A 12,457-nucleotide genomic window follows, 5' to 3' on the forward strand; every position below is an offset into this window, starting at 1 on the left:
ATGCATCACAATTGAACTAAAGGGCTCATCTTTCACCAGCCATATACAGAATGTACCTGATGCTTTGGCAATGGCCAGGGAAATCCTTTCAGTCTATCTCAGCTCAATTTTCTATTAGCTTTCTATCACTTCTGGCTCTGACATCCCATTGATTATGACCTGATCTCACCTCTCCCCTCCTGATCCTCAGATCACATGAAATTGTTAGCCTCCCGTTTTAAGGCCACAGGTCACTAAAGCGTCTTTAGTGACACAATTAGAACAAGAAGCTTAATTGCTGACAACCAGTGATTGCTATTTTGTTTTTCTCTTTTCTCTCTATTGTTTTTCCCATGCTAGGTGGGGAATTGTTTTCATCCACATTGGGGCTCTTTTTCTCCAGCTGGAGACCTCTGGCAGGTCAGTCCTCCGGCACCTGTTTCTTTCTATTGTACAATCTGACATCTTGGTCTTATTCATTAATTACTTTCTCTTCCACATAAATCACCAAGGACTCAAGGGTACTTTATGTGAGTAGTTGGTGTTAATTAAATGGGGCTATAAGACTGTAATGATCACTAAAGTGATATGTGGCTTCTTAATCCCATATTGTCTTTTTTCTATAATCATTTTTTTAGACATAACAAAATGTTTATTCACTTAATACAATGACTTCAAAATACATATGAAAAAGGTAAGCCTACTTTTATATTCAAAGATGTCAAGAATTCTCTTCAAATAATTGATAGAAACAATCCAAACACAGAACTTCAGTAAGGACACAGAAAACTTACACAGTATAATTAGCCATTGCAACCTCTGGCATTTATAGAACTTTTCACCAAACAAGAGCACCACACACACTTATTTCAAGTGAATGTGGAACACTTACCAAGCAGCTCATATTTGGGCCAATAAAGCAAGTCTCAATAAATGTAAATAATTCAACTCATAAGGTATACATTCTGCAGTCGAATTAAATTGGAAATCCAAAGAAAATAAAGAAAGTACTCAGATATTTGGAAACGAGATAATCTACTTCTAAGGAGAGCAATGTATCAAAGAAGAAATTTAGATATAAGCTGGAAAAGATTTTAAACTTTTATTAAAATGAAAAAATGATGCATTAAATGTTGTGGTAGGCAACGAACACAGTTCTTAAAGGACAAAGGATAGTATTATGCAGTTACCTTAGGAAAGAAACAAAGATTTCAAGTGAAGGATCTCTTCATGCTAAAAAGTAGCAAAGGAAGACAAAAGAAATTCAGCAAAAGCTGAAAACAAAAGTAAAGGTCAAAATGGGAAAAAAAGAAACATAAAGTAGGAAAAAATTAATGAAACCAAGTACTTTAGTAGATCAATAAAATTGATAAGTTTCACCCAAACTGATTAGGAATAAAATAGTAATACTATACAGATATTAACAGTAACGGGCTGGGTATGGTGGCATATGCCTGCAATCTCAGCACTGGGAAGGCTGAGGCAGAAGGAACACCGCAAATTTGAGGCCAGGCTGGGCTACATAGTGAATTCAAATCCAGCCTGAATTACATAGTGAGACTCTGTCTAAAAACAAAACAAAACAGACAAACAAACAAACAAAAAACCAGGATTAGGAATAAAAGTGGGCATTGGTACAGATTCTACACATTCCTCATAGCAAGGTGATGTTTTGAAAACGTAAATAAAATACTTAAATAAAATACTTAAATAAAATAGACAAGTTTGTTAAAAGACACAATCTATCAAAGTTCATTCTATTGGAGGATATATATTGTGCAAATTTTATAAGTTTTTTAAAAAAATTCATGTGTTTAGAAAGATATTCTGCCATCGGCATTAAACTTGTACTTAAAAACTTCCCTGCAAAACAAACTCATACAGTCTCACTACTGAATTCTACCAAACATTTAAGGAAGAAATATCAACATTTCCATAAATTCAAAGTAAGGAATATCTCCTAATTTACTCTATAAAGATAACATTACACAGAATACCAAAACCAAACCGTCATTAACATCCCCCATAAATATAGATGCAAACATATTTTAAAAGAAAATAAGAACCTAATCAAATTCAACACTAATCAGCAATACCTAAAAAGAATAATGCATCATTACCAAATAGACATTTCCTCAGAAAGATTTGTAGGGATGGGGATTTAGCTCAGTGGTGCCACCACCTGCCTCAGAAGCGCAAGGTACTGAGTTCAATCCCCCGAGTAAAAAAAAAAAAAAAAAAAAAAAAAAGAAATGCAAGGTTGATGTAACACTGGAAAATCAGTCAATTTAATTTGCCACCAAAACAGTAAAGAAAAACATTTAGTATTATGGTCACCAGTATCTAAGGAAAAGCCCCCATAAATTTCTATCTTGTATTATCACCTTCTTGCAGTTCCCTTCCACCCTTTACCAGAATGAGTCCATGTGACCCACAGAAGGTATCAGAAGTCCAGGTTAAGTTACAGCAGAGACTGTGACTTGGCTCCTTTGTGAGTTCTCTCTAGATCCCTTGTTTTGGAATTTATTATCCTCAGTGAAGTACTAACAAAAGAGGAAATTCCTGAGACACAGAACAACATGAATGAGTCAAAGTAATTATGAAGAATTAAAGAAATCAATTACCCTTGAGTGTATATTATTCCATATTTATAAAACCCAGTGGCAGCAAATCAGTGGTTGCCTGGTGACAGGAGACTTTATAAAGGGAATCAGGTAACTTTTGGATTCACTAGTGCAAAATGCGCACCAAAAGTTATGAAAGTATACACTACTAACATGTGTAGTTTATTGCAGAAAATAGTGATACAGGTCTGCAAGTCCTTAGATTTTCTGTAAACCCTCAAAACAAAGCCATAGGGATGGAACACATGTTGATATATTTTTATTTGTTGAGGCAAGATCTAGTTATGTTGCCCAGGCTGTACTGAACTCCTGGGCTCAAGAGATCTTTCTGTTTTAGCCTCCTGAGTAGCTGGACTACATGGGTATCTCATGCTCAGCTACTGTGGACTCACTCTTAGGAGGATCAGTTCTTTGTGGATTGCTGCAGTCTCCAACTCCCTATCAGTCAGTGTCCCTGTACCAATTATGATTTTGACCTGGTCCAAGGATATTTGCCTACCAAATGATAGACTTCAGATTCCAAAGGGTCATGTTCTTCTCAAGAGCTGGGAAATATGAAATATTCTCTGAAAGTAAGGAACTCAATTCAATCTCTCCCCAGACACATTAGATTTTCACAACAAATGTCCCCTGATCAGGGTGACCTGGATCACACAAATGATTTTGTCATATAGACAGCAAGACCGGCCCCATAACAATCAATATTTTTTCTTAGAAGCACTTATGCAGCAATGTAAGTTGGGGTGACACTGGATGAGAGCTATTCTTTACCATCCTGTCACGCCTGAGACAAACACACAGCTCGAGGTCTTACAAAATTTTATCCTTTCACGTTCATGGAGCCCAGTTCTGTTTCCAACCCAACCCACACAGAGAAAAGAATATCATAGTTACAAGGACTATAAAAATTGCATTTGTCACAACACCAGAACAAGATGAGGCAGGCAGTATTGGATTAGGTGCCTTGGAGGCTAGACATCCTATCATGAGTGCTAGAGATAAGAAATCTCCTTGTAGAAGGGAAATGGGCAGACACAGAATCCTCTTGGCCAAAACTGGGTCATATCTATGCTTCAGCCAACTTGGATGGGGCAGAAAAGAATGAAAGTACTTTATGGGAGCGGACTCCTTAATGATTTCCTTCAAGGAAGAGAGAAGTACAGAGGCATGCCTTTCAAAGCACACCAATGTACACAAGGCAGGACTCTGCTAGTGCAAAGGTAATTTCTGTCAGAGGCAATGGAAGTTATAGAATTTTGGCAAGGGTTCTAGGTTAGAAAATACAACATGGCTCCAGGAAGCTTCCCCTGTAGCTGGCACTCAAGATTTCCTCAGTGTGAGTGTTCAGATGTGTAATGCTCCATTTCTGGCTGACGGTCGTGCACAAGACTACTGAACTTTACTCTGGTCTGAGTCATTATGGTGAACAAGGAGATGGTGTAGTTCCTACCAACCTAAGGCCTTTCTGCAGTGTGAAGTTTCCAGTGCCAGATGAGGGAAGCCCTTTGTCTGAAGGCTTTCCCACATTCACTGCCCTTATATGGTCTTTCTCCAGTGTGAATCCTATGGTGCTGACCAAGTACATGGTTGTGGCTAAAGGCTTTTCCACATTCGCTGCACACATATGGCTTTTCACCATTGTGAACCCTTTAATGTGCAATAAGATCAGAGCTTTGGCTGAAGAACTTCCCACATGCAATGCACTCATAAAGTCTTGCTCCAGTGTGAACACTCGAATGTTTAATGAGTCTGTATTTGTGATCAAAGTATTTCCCACATTCACTGCACTCATAAGGCTTTTCTCCAGTGTGTACACTCTTGGGCCAGGGATTTAGCTTAGTGGTTCTGGTGCCTGCCTCACAAGCATAAGGTTCCGAGTTCGATCCCTGGTACCAAAAAAAAAAAAAAAAGAATTGACAGTGTGTACACTATCATGTTGAACAAGTGTGGATTTGTGGCTGTAGGCTTTCCCACACTCACTGCATTTATATGGTCTTGCTCCAGTGTGGACTCTCTGATGTACAATAAGGTTAGAACTATGATTAAAAACCTTTCCACAAATGCCACACTCATAAGGCATTTCACCAGTGTGGATCTTCTGGTGCTGAGCATGTATGGGTTTTCAGCTGAAGGTTTTCCCACATTCACCACACTCATAAGGCCTTTCTCCAGTGTGGACTCTCTGGTGCTGAACATGTGAGTCTTTGAGGTTGAATGCTTTCCCACATTTGCTGCACTTGTACTGCCTTCAGCCACTGTGAAAGGCATCTTCCCTTGTGCTGCTACCATGTGGGTTCCACTCATTGTGAGGGGCCTGGCGCTGGAAAAAGCTCAAGCTGCTTGATGAGTCCTCATAGCTCTCCCCCAGCGAGGCCATACGAACAAAGTTCTCCAGCATCATATCCTGGTATAGGAACCTCTGAGCCTCATCAAGGAGTTCCCGCTCCTCCTGGGAGAAGCACAAGAACATGTCCTCAAAGTTCACCTGCCCCTGTTTAGGTACCAAAATTACTTCTGAGTTCACCAGAACATGTGCGGTGTCCATTTACTGCAGCCACCGCCGTCAGTTCTGAGGACCAAGAAGGGAGAGCGACGGGTGCGGGGATCAGGTTCCACTCCTACAGCCCAGCCCAGCCCAGCGCCAGGTCCCACGGGCTTCAGCACCACTGTAGAGTCTCAGGCCCGCCTCTTTTTTTCTATAATCTTGAGAGAGATTTTCTATGCCCAACAAGATGCAGATTCTTCCTGTTCTCTAAGTCTTACCTTTCTTGGCATCCTGGCTCCTCTCCCTAGGCTCCTAGCCAGTTCAGACTCTTCACCATTATCCAGACTCCCCATGTACTCAGGCATTTCTCAAGTTTTGCTCCTGCTGCCTACCTAAGCCTAGCATTTTCTTCTATACTTTTTGTCCATTGAAATTCCACTCATTCAAGCCTGACCTAATAGCACCTCCTTTATGAAGGCTCTCAGTTTTCACTTGAAAACAATTCTCTTTCTCTGCTGTCCTACACTACTTGTGTTGTGTGTCTGTATTTACTTTATTGTGTTTTGAATACTTATTTGTACTTAAATATATAATTCTCCATAAAATTTTCAGTTTTAGCTGGGTGTAGTGGTGGCATATGCCTGTAATCCCAGCACTTGGGATGCTGAGGCAGGAGATTTGCTGTGAGTTTGAGGCCGGCCCGAGCTGATGAGCTCAAGCCAGACCTTGTCTCAAAAAAACAACAAAAAAGTCTTTGTGGTTAGGGACTATATTTTACTCCTTACATCACCCCCCACAATGCTCTGGAATGTTTATTAAATAGATGACTACATGAAGGCAGAGAGTGTTTATAAAGATGTAAATATCATAAAGGTAAGTAGCAGTCCAAAAAGTTAAGAATAACCAGAAACCTTTGCAATTTTGAATTCTCTCAAATTAACAGGGAAGTCTATTAGTTACAGAGGAAAGCATATTGGCCTAGAAATTCAGAGATTTGGGTGTTTGTCTTGGTTCAGGCTTATGTATGTCATGTTTTCTCTTTGGCTTAGTTTCTTCATACCTGAGATGAGGAGGTTGCTCCAGACAAGTAGTTCTGAAACCTTAATTTTTGCATTATCTATACAATAACTGTTTTATTTGCTTAATAGCAATAGAGTACTAAGGGCTCTAAAATTTTCCCTGGGGATGTTACACTCTGCCTCTTGAGCCATTTAGCAAAACATTAAATGAACCTTCAATGGAGAATAATTCAGCATTAGTTCCAGGAATCTTAATGTAACATAATAAGATTTCCAGCACCTCTAATGACTGAGATTCTACCTTCTTTATGCCTCCCCTCTGAGCATGGTGCAATTTGCACTTTATGCCTTTGGTGCAGCCTCTGGTTTTCTGCAGAGCCCTGTATGTGTTTGCTGGGCCAGATCTCCCCTCTGAGGGCTGTTTATGTTTGTACACTCAGCTTGTCTTGTGGACTTGCCTCACTAAACTCCCCTTTGAGTGCTGTATATTTTGGCACAGTCTATTTCTCTAAGGGGTTCTTTTGTCCATTAACACCTCCTGTCTTGCAGTTATACCAAAGTATTTTCTGCCCTTGCCTCAAGCAAAGAAGTCCACATTTTACTGTTCTTAACTGTTCTTCTACATATTTGTATTTGTTTTCTATATTTTCTACAATGAACATATATAAAATATATAATAATATACACATTTTAGTTTTAAAAAATGTGAAGGGGGTATCACAGCACAGATGACGAGTAAGAGCATTTTAACCTTATCTCTTCTTTCAAATCCATTTGACAACAACAAAATAATGAAAAGTAGCAATAAGAACAAGTGTAATTATCAATGAAATAAAAAAAAAACAGCCACAATGTCAAGAATCATAATTACAAAGCATACTTAACAATTTCTAGGCTTCTTGGGGTAGAATGTAGAGTTCTGAAGAGAGTCACAGCCTTGACAGTACATTTTGTTAGCAGTAAGAAATCTAGGCGCATAAATAGGCCATCAGAAAAAGATTGAATTGAAAAAGAAACCATGTTGATCTCCCACTTTTATTGTTTAATATATATATGCACTTCTAGGCAAAAAAGAATGGTGATGATAAAGAGAGGGATGAGAAAAGTAATTCTAGGCAACAGAGACATGGCTGGGGGTATCACAATCCCCAACTTGAAACTACACTACAAAGCTACTGTGATAAAAACAGCATGGTACTGGCAAAGAAACAGACCCAAAGATCAGTGGACTAGATTAGAAGATGTAGAAATAACTCCAGACATACTTAGCCACCTCATCTTTGACAAAGGAGCCAATCACCCTCATTGGAGGAAAGATAGCCTATTTAATAAATGGTGTTGGAAAAACTGGATTTCAACCTGCCAAAGATTAAAACTAGACCCATACCTATCACAGTGCAATAAACTAAGATCAAAGTGGATTAAAGATCTAAATATTAAGCCAGAAACACTAAACTTGCTGGAAGATAAGTTAGGTAGAACTCTTGATGACATTGGGATAGGAAAAGACTTTATGAACAAATCTTCAGTAGCACGGGAGCTAGCACAAAGAATCAACAATTGGGATCTCATCATATTAAAAAGCTTCTGCACTGCAAGAGAAACTACCAACAGAGCTAAGAGACAACCTACAATGTGGGAAGAAATATTTAGCAGCTGTATCTCAGACAAAGGTCTACTATCGAGAATATACAGAGAACTGAAAAAAATCAGACCCCGCAAATTCAAAGACCCAATTCAAAAATGGGCAACTGAAATGAACAGACATTTCTCAGACACAGAAGTAAAAACAGCAATTAAATATATGAAAAAATGCTCAACATCACTGGTCATTCAAGAGATGGAGATGAAAACAACACTGAGATTCCACCTCACCCCACAAAGATTGGCTGCTATCAAGAGATCAACAAATAACAAATGCTGACGGGGTTATGGAGAGAAAGGAACCCTTCTCCGTTGTTGGTGGGAATGTAGATTGGTGCAACCACTGTGGAAATCAGTATGGAGATACCTCAAAAAACTACAACTACAGGTCCCATTTGACTCAGCTATTCCCCTACTGGGAATCTTCCCCAAAGAATTAAAAGAATCATACCACAGCGATATATGTGCACCTATGTTTTTAGCGGCACAGTTTGTAATAGCTAAAGCTTGGAAATAGTCCAAGTGCCCATCAACTGGGAACTGGATAAAGAAAATGTGGTTTTTCTATAAAATGGAGTACTACTCAGCAATAAAGAATAAGAAACTAGAGACATTTATAGCTAAATGGATACAAATTGAGGCCATACTCTTAAGTGAAATAAAGAGGACACACATGCGTAAATACCGAATAGTTTCTCTAGTGTGAGGAATTGAAAGTGTAAATAAGGATGAAAACGATTAAAATGAATAATTGATAATTTGAAATAAGAAAAGGTCCAAGGGTTAGGGGATGGTGGGAGGGGAAGGGGAAAGGGAAAAAGGGAAAGGAAAAATTATGACAAAGAAAAAAAAATGGAATCAAACTCTGTGTAAATAGGGAAGGGTGGAGGGAGTAAAGGGTGCACAGGTAATGGGAGAAAAAATAAAAACTAAGATACATCATGTTCTGGTACAAACACCCAATGATAAATGTAAATATATTTTATACCTAAAATGTACCAATAAATATATATATAAATTTAAAAAAAGAGAGGGATGAGCTCATCAAATAGCAACATCGATCTGTATCTAAAGGAAATTGCCATGAGCTATACCGACCTCTGGAATGCAGAGATCCAGGGCACAGGAAATATAAACTTGGTCAAAACAGGTATGAACAACAAATCCTAATAGAAATACTACACTGTTTCCATAAACATATTTGTTCAAAAAATAGATCTCCCCATTCAGTAAGAATAATAATCAGAATAGGAGAAATAAAACTGTCATTATTTGCTAATAGTATTATTATGTATACAGAAAATTTAAAAGAATTTATAACCTATTAGAATTAATAAGTGAATTTAGTGAAGTCACTAGATAAAGGTCAATCTTCAAAACTTACTTTGATTACAATATATTAGCAACAACTACATAGAAAATAAAACATTAAAAATACAAATTCAACAAATATAAAAAAACCCTGGAAATATATCTAGAGAAAGGCGGGTAAGACTTCTATCCTGAAAATTATAAAACATTATGGAGACGAACTAAGAAACTTAAACGAATGAAAAAGGATGTACCATATTCATGATATGGAAGACAATAGTATAAAAGCACTAATTTGCCATAAATTAAACTATAAATACAATACAATTCCTGTCAAAATTTCAGCAGTTTTTTTTTCCAGAAAACAATGAACTGGTGCTAGAATTTATATGGAAATTCAAAATGTCAAAAGCATCTAAGATAATTTTGAGGAAGAAAAACAAATCTGAAAGAGACTAATACCAGTAGATATGAAGACTTATTATAAAGCTATAGTAATTAAGACACTGAGATTTTGGTGTAAGAGTAAACAAACAGGCAAATGAAACAACATACAATTGAGAGGCAGATCCTCACATATATGATAATCTAATTTATGACAAAGGCACCAATGAGTACCTTGGAGGAAGGATGATATTTTTAATAAATAGTGCTGAGTCAATTGAATATCCATATGGAAAAATGTTTATTGACTCCTATCTTATACTATGCAAAATAATTCTAGATGTATTGTAGATATAAATATGAGGCAAAACAAGAAAGTTTTTAGAGGAAACAGAACATCTTTGTGACACTAGAGTAGGCAAATATTTTTTAAACAAGACAAAAATGGGCAGTTTTAAAACTTAAAATTGGTAAATTGGATAATGTTGAAGTTTGCAACAAGTTTTATCAAAAGACAGCACTGAAGGATGGAAAAGGCAAGTGATTGGCGGAGGGGGAGAAGATATTCATAGCACAAGTATCTGTCAAAAGATTCATATCTAAAATAAATAAAGACAAGGGCAAACAAATCAGTAGAAATGAGCAGAAAACATGACCAACACATCATAAACATTTTTATCCAAATGACCATGGGAGAAGGTGCTCAACTTTATTTGCCATCAGGGCAATATAAATCAAGTCCAATACCACTACATACCCATGAGACTAGCTAAAATGCAAAAAAAAATAAATTAATGAGTTGAGAAAGTGGACTTTGTGTGTACTGCTGGTGGGAATGTAAATCTGTAGAAACACTGGCAGTACCTATTAAAGCTGAACATATACATATTCTATGATTCTGTTGCTTTATTCTTAGGTACGTACTCAATATATTCTCATGTTTACAAAAAGACATCTTGTAGATGGTCCTAGGAGCACCAAGTATAATAATTAAAACACTGAAATTTTAATGTTCACAGGCAGTATAATGGGTATCTGAATTGTAGTATAGTCACACAGCAGGCTACTATACAATAGTCAGAATGAGCAGTCCACAGCTATACCCCAATATAAAAATATTTCATACAAACATAATTTAATGTTGAATGAAAACATCTAGACACACAAAAAATTAAATATTCTATGATTCCAACAGAGCCACTGACCAACCAACCATCGTCATCATGGACAAGGCCTATGCTCAGGGAGAGAAGGATAGCCCAGAGGGTTAGCAGACCAAAGGAGAAAGTATGGACCTGGCCAGCATTGCTAGCACCAAGAAAAGCCCATAGCTATTGTAAATTACAAAAATAGTGTGAGGTTTTACTCTGAAAGAGACTCCTTCATAGTGGGCTAGAGTTGGAAAAGAAACCCAGAGCAGCACCTGGCATATTGCTAGAGAGTATTTCATCAGGTACCATTTTCGGAAGGAGTTAATTGTTTGAGATTGAACCACAGAACAACTATAGAACAAATCCACTTCAAGGCTTCCAGTGTCATTCTCTCACAGTAACTGGGTGTGAAAGCCATGGGAGACAGCTGTGGAAAGTGTATGGGCTAGACACAGAACTCCTGAAAAGTTTATGCTAAGGCCAGAAGGATATGGGCTTTGCCCTCTGTAGTGAGAAACCTGTAGTGAGGCCTGGCAAGTGTGGCTGTCAGAGGTAGCTGGATCTGAAAGGGCTGGCATTATGTCCAATAGTCTGCTTTAATCCCTGCTCTGTGGCCTACATCCAGCCGATAACAGTAGACTTATTACTTTCCCCATCTACCAAGATGAGTAAGGACACTCCATGGCTTGGACAATTGCCATAGTTTAGAATGTATGGACAGAGGAGCCTCTGGAGCAGGGGGGATGCTTCACAAACCCACAGGCCATAAAGATGGAGAAAACTGCGACATGCTAGATTCCAAGACAACAGATACTAGAAAGAAACCACTCATTCAAAATTACAGAGGACTCTTTTTGGACTCAGAGTTTTATATTTTTTCCTTTTTTTACCTTGGTTGATTTTGGGGAGTTTGGAGCATTTTCTCTTTCTTTTAATTTTTCCCCTTCTTTCTTATTTTTATTTATTTTGGTCTTTGTTTTTTCTTTATTTTTCTTGTTTATTCTTTTCTGTTACTTTTATTTAATACTTTTAATTTCCTTTTATTCCTCAATAGGATACTTTATTTCATTTTCCTCTCCTCTGTCTCATCTTCCATTGATTCATTTTTCAAAGTTAATTTTGTTCACATTCTGGTTCCCCACTCCCTCTATCTGTACTAATATAACCATTAAGCATTAAGAATCTTTAGATAATGAGTTGCCTCAATTAACTAGATACTTATGTCAAACAGCTATTAGTGTTGAATACTGTTTGTTAGTACAGGTACAGTTGCTGCATTTAGTAGATATTTGCTGTATGTCAGTATTTGGTTTGTCTTAGTATTTACACTATAGTTATAGATCTCTTTTCTATGGTTATGGGTGATACATAATTGGTTCTCAGAGTACATCAATATCCAGTTTTGGGCCACATTTAGCTCAGTGGCGCCACACCTGCCTCACAAGTATAAGGTCTTGAGTTTGATCCCAGGCACAAAAAAAAATCCAGTTTGTCTTTGATGCTATTTTTTTAAATTAATGTTACTGGTACATTTTAGGTATACAATATAATGACATTCATCATTGGAAATTTCCACCTTTATATAATCTTTCTTGGTTCTTATTTTTTCTCCATTTTCTTGCCCTCCCTTCCATCCCTCCACCCCTCCTTATTTACAAAGACTTTGTTTCCATTTTTTCATTTTCTCATATTAATTCCATTCTCTTCTTTCCTTTCCCCTATCCCTCCCACTTCCCCTTCCCCTTTGCCCCTTTTCTTCCGATTTCACATTATCTATTATACTCTTTGATCCTTATTTATATTTACACTTTCAGTTTCTCACACCAGAGAAACTATTCGGTATTTACACATGTGTGTCCT

At 37.5% G+C, this 12,457-nt stretch overlaps 1 protein-coding gene across 1 annotated transcript in view; it reads right to left on the reverse strand.

Moving 5' to 3' along the window:
- Positions 1 to 12,457, reverse strand: part of Hpse2 (heparanase 2 (inactive)) — a 905,145-nt gene that overhangs the window by 94,144 nt on the left and 798,544 nt on the right. The window lies entirely within an intron of this gene.

Source organism: Heterocephalus glaber, unplaced genomic scaffold, assembly GCF_053883595.1.
Source record: "Heterocephalus glaber isolate CG9 unplaced genomic scaffold, H.glaber_assembly_v1.0 deba00001497, whole genome shotgun sequence".
Lineage (NCBI taxonomy): Eukaryota > Metazoa > Chordata > Mammalia > Rodentia > Bathyergidae > Heterocephalus > Heterocephalus glaber.